The sequence below is a fragment of the Schistocerca piceifrons genome, chromosome 3 (genome assembly GCF_021461385.2).
Source record: "Schistocerca piceifrons isolate TAMUIC-IGC-003096 chromosome 3, iqSchPice1.1, whole genome shotgun sequence".
Classification (NCBI taxonomy): Eukaryota; Metazoa; Arthropoda; class Insecta; order Orthoptera; family Acrididae; genus Schistocerca; species Schistocerca piceifrons.
In genome coordinates, this window is record NC_060140.1 from 329,692,902 (window position 1) to 329,698,972 (window position 6,071).

Here is a 6,071-nt window from a genome sequence, read left to right on the forward strand (position 1 = left end):
CAGCAATTGTTGTTGAACATAAATGCAATGTTTGCTTTCTTTATCGTAGCCATTGCTCTGCTTTGTGACAACACAACTAGCACCACGACCCTGTTGAGAGTTACTCCTCGACTAAGCATTTCAATTATGCTCCATAGCCTCATTAAATATCTCCAGCCCCGGCCTCATTGCCATTAGCAGCTAATACTGTGGTTGCGTGGCAGACGATATGTAGGGCATCGAATGCCGTAAACATCATTGGCCTTTTGCGACCTCCCACTCAAGGGGTTCCATGTTAGAAGGAAGTTTAGAATTTGATGCCGCTTCGACGTCGAGACTGTCAGCGATAGCGCGACAGCTCGGCTGGAGAACGTTGGAAGATAAGCTACATGACGCTATTCGCGATTGATGTTTCGTAAGAGGATTACACAAATATTCTGCAACAATGCCCTACAGTTTCAGGGGAGGTGAAAGTGATCTTAAGTAAAATGAAGTGCTGAAAAATAATGTCTCCGAATATTGCTGAAACTCTTAAAGATTTTTAAAGGAAACAAACTTTGGTAATCTATATTCCTCACGTCTACACATCTACAGTTCTCTGCTGCTAAAGGGCTTCAAGTTGTAGCGTGTAACATGGCCATCTGTAATGTAACTGTGTCGGTGCAAAGGAAACAGCATGCTGTAAGCATGTTTCAAATTCAAAGAGTACACTCTCCTTCAGCACGACAATTACATCTGCAACAGGCCGACTCCTTGAGTTCTCTGTCATCGATCATCTGTTCCCAAAACCTGAAGGAGACCTTTGAGGACCTCGCTTTGATAGTGAAGAAGCGGCGGGAGTAGAAGTGAGGTAGCGGCTCCGTCAACAAAGTCAAAAATTTTACAGTGACAGTATCAACAAACTGATCTCCCGTTGGGAGAAGTGTGTTCGTCGCCAGGATGACCATGCTACGAAATAAACATGTTGAAATGAAGAATAAAGGTTTAGAATGTTAATAGCGTTTGTTTCATTTTAAAAGCGTTGAGAGTTTTCTCATAAAGAAATCGGGGACCACTACATTTTAGCACGCCCTCGTAATTTCTTAAATGATAAAAATTCTTTTTTTCACATGTTTTACTTTTTGTATAGTTAGATTTCTCTGTCAAGAATTGTTAATTATTACATTGTTCTGCCGACGCCTATTTTAACTATATTATCTTTCATTCTTTTTATATGTCGATCTGCTTAACTGTATACACTTCCGCACCGTCTACCGGCGTTTCTATCAACTTTTGCTTTGGCATGCGTAACTGCTTTCAATGTTCAGTTATGTTATGGGTATGAATGACTAATCGTCAAATTAGTCCTACTGGACAGCAAACACTTTATTTCCCTATCGGATAAGTTACATGGTGTAATGAAAACATTTTATGTTTACATTTTGACCACGATTTTATTGCCCATGATATTCTTCCCTCTGAATACTGTCAGAGTTTTGAACTTCAGATTTTATCTTTTACTACTTACTATGTATTTGTTTGATTCGTTTATTGTTACACGTGTAGAGCCAGTCTCATTTTTGTTATGCTGTTTCAACCAAAAATTTTTAATGAAGTTGCCTGGTACACAAGCGTAAGTTGTTGAATGATATTCTTATTACTTGTGCATCCAGTCTGTGTTCAACTTGCGTCTCTACTGACTTTCTGTGTTTAATTCTTTTTTCTTCGGTGTAAGACAGTATAGCTGCACGTAATTCATGTTCATATAATATTCACATAAGATGCTATTTCCCCACATATATGCTGACATTTTTACCATTAATGGTAAGTTACTACCTTTGTATTTGTTTTTCCTCTCAAACATTTTAAGCATGAAGATTTTTCTGTAAAGAAAGTTTCCGAACACGACTTTATTTTTTGTGCTTTTTCGCAGATCTGTGGATGACTGCATTATCAACTTAAACTGTTCCAGATATCCTATTCTAATTTCTATATATGTACGTAATCGGGGCAATTGAGAGCTTTTTTGAAAACTGTTTTTTCTTCAATTCTAATGAATTATTGCGGTTTATTATGCCGTGGTCGGGTGAACTTCTTGCTGAAACGGAACGTTTCTTCCACATCTCGTACGACATCTTCGTGGTGGGTTTTACCTTTTTCGAAGTTGCAATGTACACCCTGGCTCATTGCTGCCTGAAGTAAAATTCTGCTCCCGCGTGCTTCCGAGCAGAGGCGTGACGTCACATGGTTTTTTAATACTCGAGCGCTGTGGAAGGAGGCAACAGAGGCTACAAAACAGCCAAATAATTTAAATGGGAAGTAGGACGGTCCGAAGTCAAACTGTACGTGGATTCTGGTTGCTTCAAATGGCCCCTGAGCACTATGGGACTCAACATCTTAGGTCATAAGTCCCCTAGAACTTAGAACTATTTAAACCTAACTAACCTAAGGACATCACACACATCCATGCCCGAGGCAGTGGATTCTGGTGCTGAAGAAGATGCGTACGAGTCTTTCAATAGGGCATGGCAGGAATAGCGGAGGACTGCAACCGAGAGCGGCTAACTGCGCTAAAGGTTTCAACACACGTGACGATAGGACTGTCCATGGGAGCATGCTTCAATCAGCAGCGGGGCAGGGTGTCTGCATCGGACCTTCGATAAAACTACCACAACTACTGCGCCTCTCCCTAGCGACACTTGCTTTGCCTACCCTCTACACCCCATTTAAAATCAACCAAGTTAAAACGTGTGCACTATTCTTAGTTTGTAAATGACTTTATTTGCTGGAATCCTTAATTCTGAACTGGCTGAAACTGGAAGACTTCAGGCTGCCACTGCTTTGTATATGACAACTGCCACTAAAACGAGGGGTGTTCAGTAAACAATGAAACACATTTTTTTTCTCTGCCATCTTCAGTTGAAAAACTACAGATTTTGTTGTCAGACATCTTGGAATATTCCCGCTTAAACACGTATAGTTTCAAGAGGTTCCGCCAGGTGGCGGCGGTGTAGATAGCCTTCAAGATGGCGTCTGCAACGGAGGTGCGTTTCAAGCAGAAAGCTGTCATTAGGTTTCTTTTGGCGGAAAAACAGAGCACCACAGATATTCAAAGGCGTCTGCAGAATATCTACGGACACGTGGCAGTGAACAAAAGCTGAGTGGTCGGCCGAGGCGACTGTCAACACGGCAGCGATGTCGCCCAAAACCTGTCCGCTTTCCCGCGTGCCGACCAGCCGCACAGAATTGCGCGTCCTGCAATGATGGGACGCGCAGTCATTATTATGCAAACGAACTCCTCCTCCTCCATGATAACTCAAGGCCTCACACAAGTCTACGCACCCGAGAGAAGCTCACAAAAGGTCACTGAACTTTCCTTCATGATCCACTGTCCAGCCTGGATCGCGCAGCATGCGACGTCCATCTGTTTGGCCAATGAAGGATGCACTCCGCGGGAAGCTATACGATTATCAATGCAGCAAGACGTTGGCTTCGACGTCAACCAGTAAGGTGATACCATGCAGGCATACAGGCTCTCCCAGTAATATCGCGTAAGGCCGTCGCAATAAACGTAGATGATGTTGAGAAATACGGTTTTGTAACCAAAAGAGTGGGGAATGATATGGTGTATAGATATCCTGAATAAAACCGAACCGCTTTCAGAAAAAACTGTTGCTTTACTTATTGAAAGCTCCTCATAATAATAATAATAATAATAATAATGATATTGCGTAGGCCCTAATGCATTGTAGAAGGTATTACATAGTTATTATTCTGTTGTCAATTAGTTAGTTTACTTGTTACAGAGTAAGTAATGCTGCAAATTCTAGTACATTCTAAGAAATACCTAGAACTCGGGAAAGGAATTTTCATGAAATATTTAAGCATAAGTAAACTAAAATAAACTCCGTCCGAACAGAAAGGCCCAATGGTACCGACCGACCACCGAGTCATCCTCACCGATATGCGTCACTGCGCGTAGACACGTAAGGGTATGGGGTGTTCGTGACCAGAAGCGCTACTTCTCAGTCAAGTAGCTCCTCATTTCGCCTCACAAGAACTGAGTGCATTCCGCTTGCCAACAGCACTCGGCAGACCCTGACGCTCACCTATCCATATAAGTATACAGTTCTGGCAATACCGGCCATGACCTTCTTCTTCTGTGAGGATGCACTCATATTACCCGAACTCTTAGGGCACTTGGTAAGAATGTCTTCCACGAGTAATGAGTGTGATAGGTAGGGACATATAAGGTGAGAATGTGGGTCCCGTTGGAGGCGTGCCTACAGTCGCACTGTCCACTGTGCCCTCGGTGGCTCAGATGGTTAGAGCGTCTGCCATGTAAGCAGGAGACCCTGGGTTCGAGTCCCGGTTAGGGCACACATTTTCACCTGTCCCCGTTGATATATATCAACGACCGTCAGCGGCTGAAGGTATTAATACATAATTCTAATTTCGTCACCTATCCATGTGCTAACTAGGACTGATGTCGCTTAACTCCCTTGATCTGGCAGGAAACGGTGTTAACACTGCCGTTGGCATTTAAGCATAAGTATACGTCTCTATCTTACTGTGTTATGTGCATGGTAAAAAGTAGAAAGGATCTGTGATTTGAGAAAGAAAATGCTCGCACATCCGTTTCACAAAACTGTAACCTCCACCACACTGTGTTACGTGTTAATGGTAGTATTTTAGAAAAAGATGATGATTGGTAAATTATGTAATTAGTTTTACAGTTTGAAAAAATAATGACAATATTAATGATATTTTGGAAATAGTTTAATTTCGTAACCGAAACAAAGTAGAAAATTTCTGTTTTTAATCTCAGAAAATTTAATTTGATCCCTCAGGGGGTAAGTACCCCCAGGATGGAACCCGCTGCCATATGACGACTGCCAAACTGTATAGAGAAACGTCTGTTGGGCCTTGTCGGCTGACCTGGGGCAGTGGATTGAGAGTGCGGCCTCACAATTCCAGCAACGGCTCGACACTGGCTCCCAGATATCCTCTCTCTCTCTCTCTCTCTCTCTCTCTCTCTCTCTCTCTCTCTTTCTCTACGCGCGTTGGCGCTGGCCGCTGTGTCTGTGGGGGCGAGCAGTCGGACCAGGCCGTAAATTAGAGTCAGAACGACTCAGCCCCGCGTGGTAATTGTATCTGAGTATCAGGATCGGCGATCAGCGGCGGTAACTGCCGGTGGGCGGCGAGTATGAGCAGCCGGATGTTCGTTATGACAGATTGCGTCAGCTCCAGTCGCCGCGCCGGCCACTCAACGGCGGGGGTTACGAGCGGTGCCACACAGCTCCCCTCCCCTCCTAACAGCACAGCCACCCCCGCCTGAAGAGACTTAATTCGGATCTACTAATGACCAAAATAGTCTCACCAGGAAAGAAATTAGTTACGCCCTTAAAAGAGGACACTGATATCTTTGAACGCTGTAGATGGTGCAGAACTGTACGGGGTGGACGTTAATAAAACCGACAAACTGCAGGGCCGGATTCCTCACTGGGTATGGAGGAAAAAAGCTCGTATGAATATGTGTCCGGAAATGCATCGTTGCAGATGGCACTGATGAATGAAACACGTATCGTGAGTTCCTTGTGTGTTGCGTGCTGCATGTCGATGCAGCGTGTTGTAAGCAGCAGAATGGTCCCGTATTCATGTCCGAAACAAGCCGAGATGGTGTTTCGAAGTAGACGGAAACAGTAGAGAGTCACCACGGTTATACCAAAACAAGTACCCTCACACACACCAACCACATCGCACAACATTTAAAGCCATTTTTGGGCGTTTTTTGTGATCACATAATCGTAATTTGGCTTACAACATATTGGCCACCCACTTGCCTCGAGCTTGTTCTAGAATTCATTTCAGTATTCTGTAGAACGCGGTCCTCCATATCTAGGGTACGCACAGTCCGCCGCCTTCCAGCACGTTGGTCTGACTGAAAGGGCCCATGATCACATAAACGTCCAAAAAGGGCTTGACATGTTGTGTGATGTAATTGCTGTCTGTGACGGTACTCGTTTTGAGATAACCGTCCTGACTCTCGAACGTTTCCATCTGCTTGGCTGTACACAAACACCATCTCGGCTTCTTCCCGACGCCAATACCGG

At 44.0% G+C, this 6,071-nt stretch overlaps 1 non-coding gene across 1 annotated transcript; it reads left to right on the top strand.

Moving 5' to 3' along the window:
* The first annotated feature begins 4,263 nt into the window (after positions 1–4,263).
* Positions 4,264–4,338, top strand: Trnat-ugu. Its single transcript has one exon. It is a non-coding gene; the product is annotated as a tRNA-Thr (tRNA).
* The last annotated feature ends 1,733 nt before the right edge of the window (positions 4,339–6,071 follow it).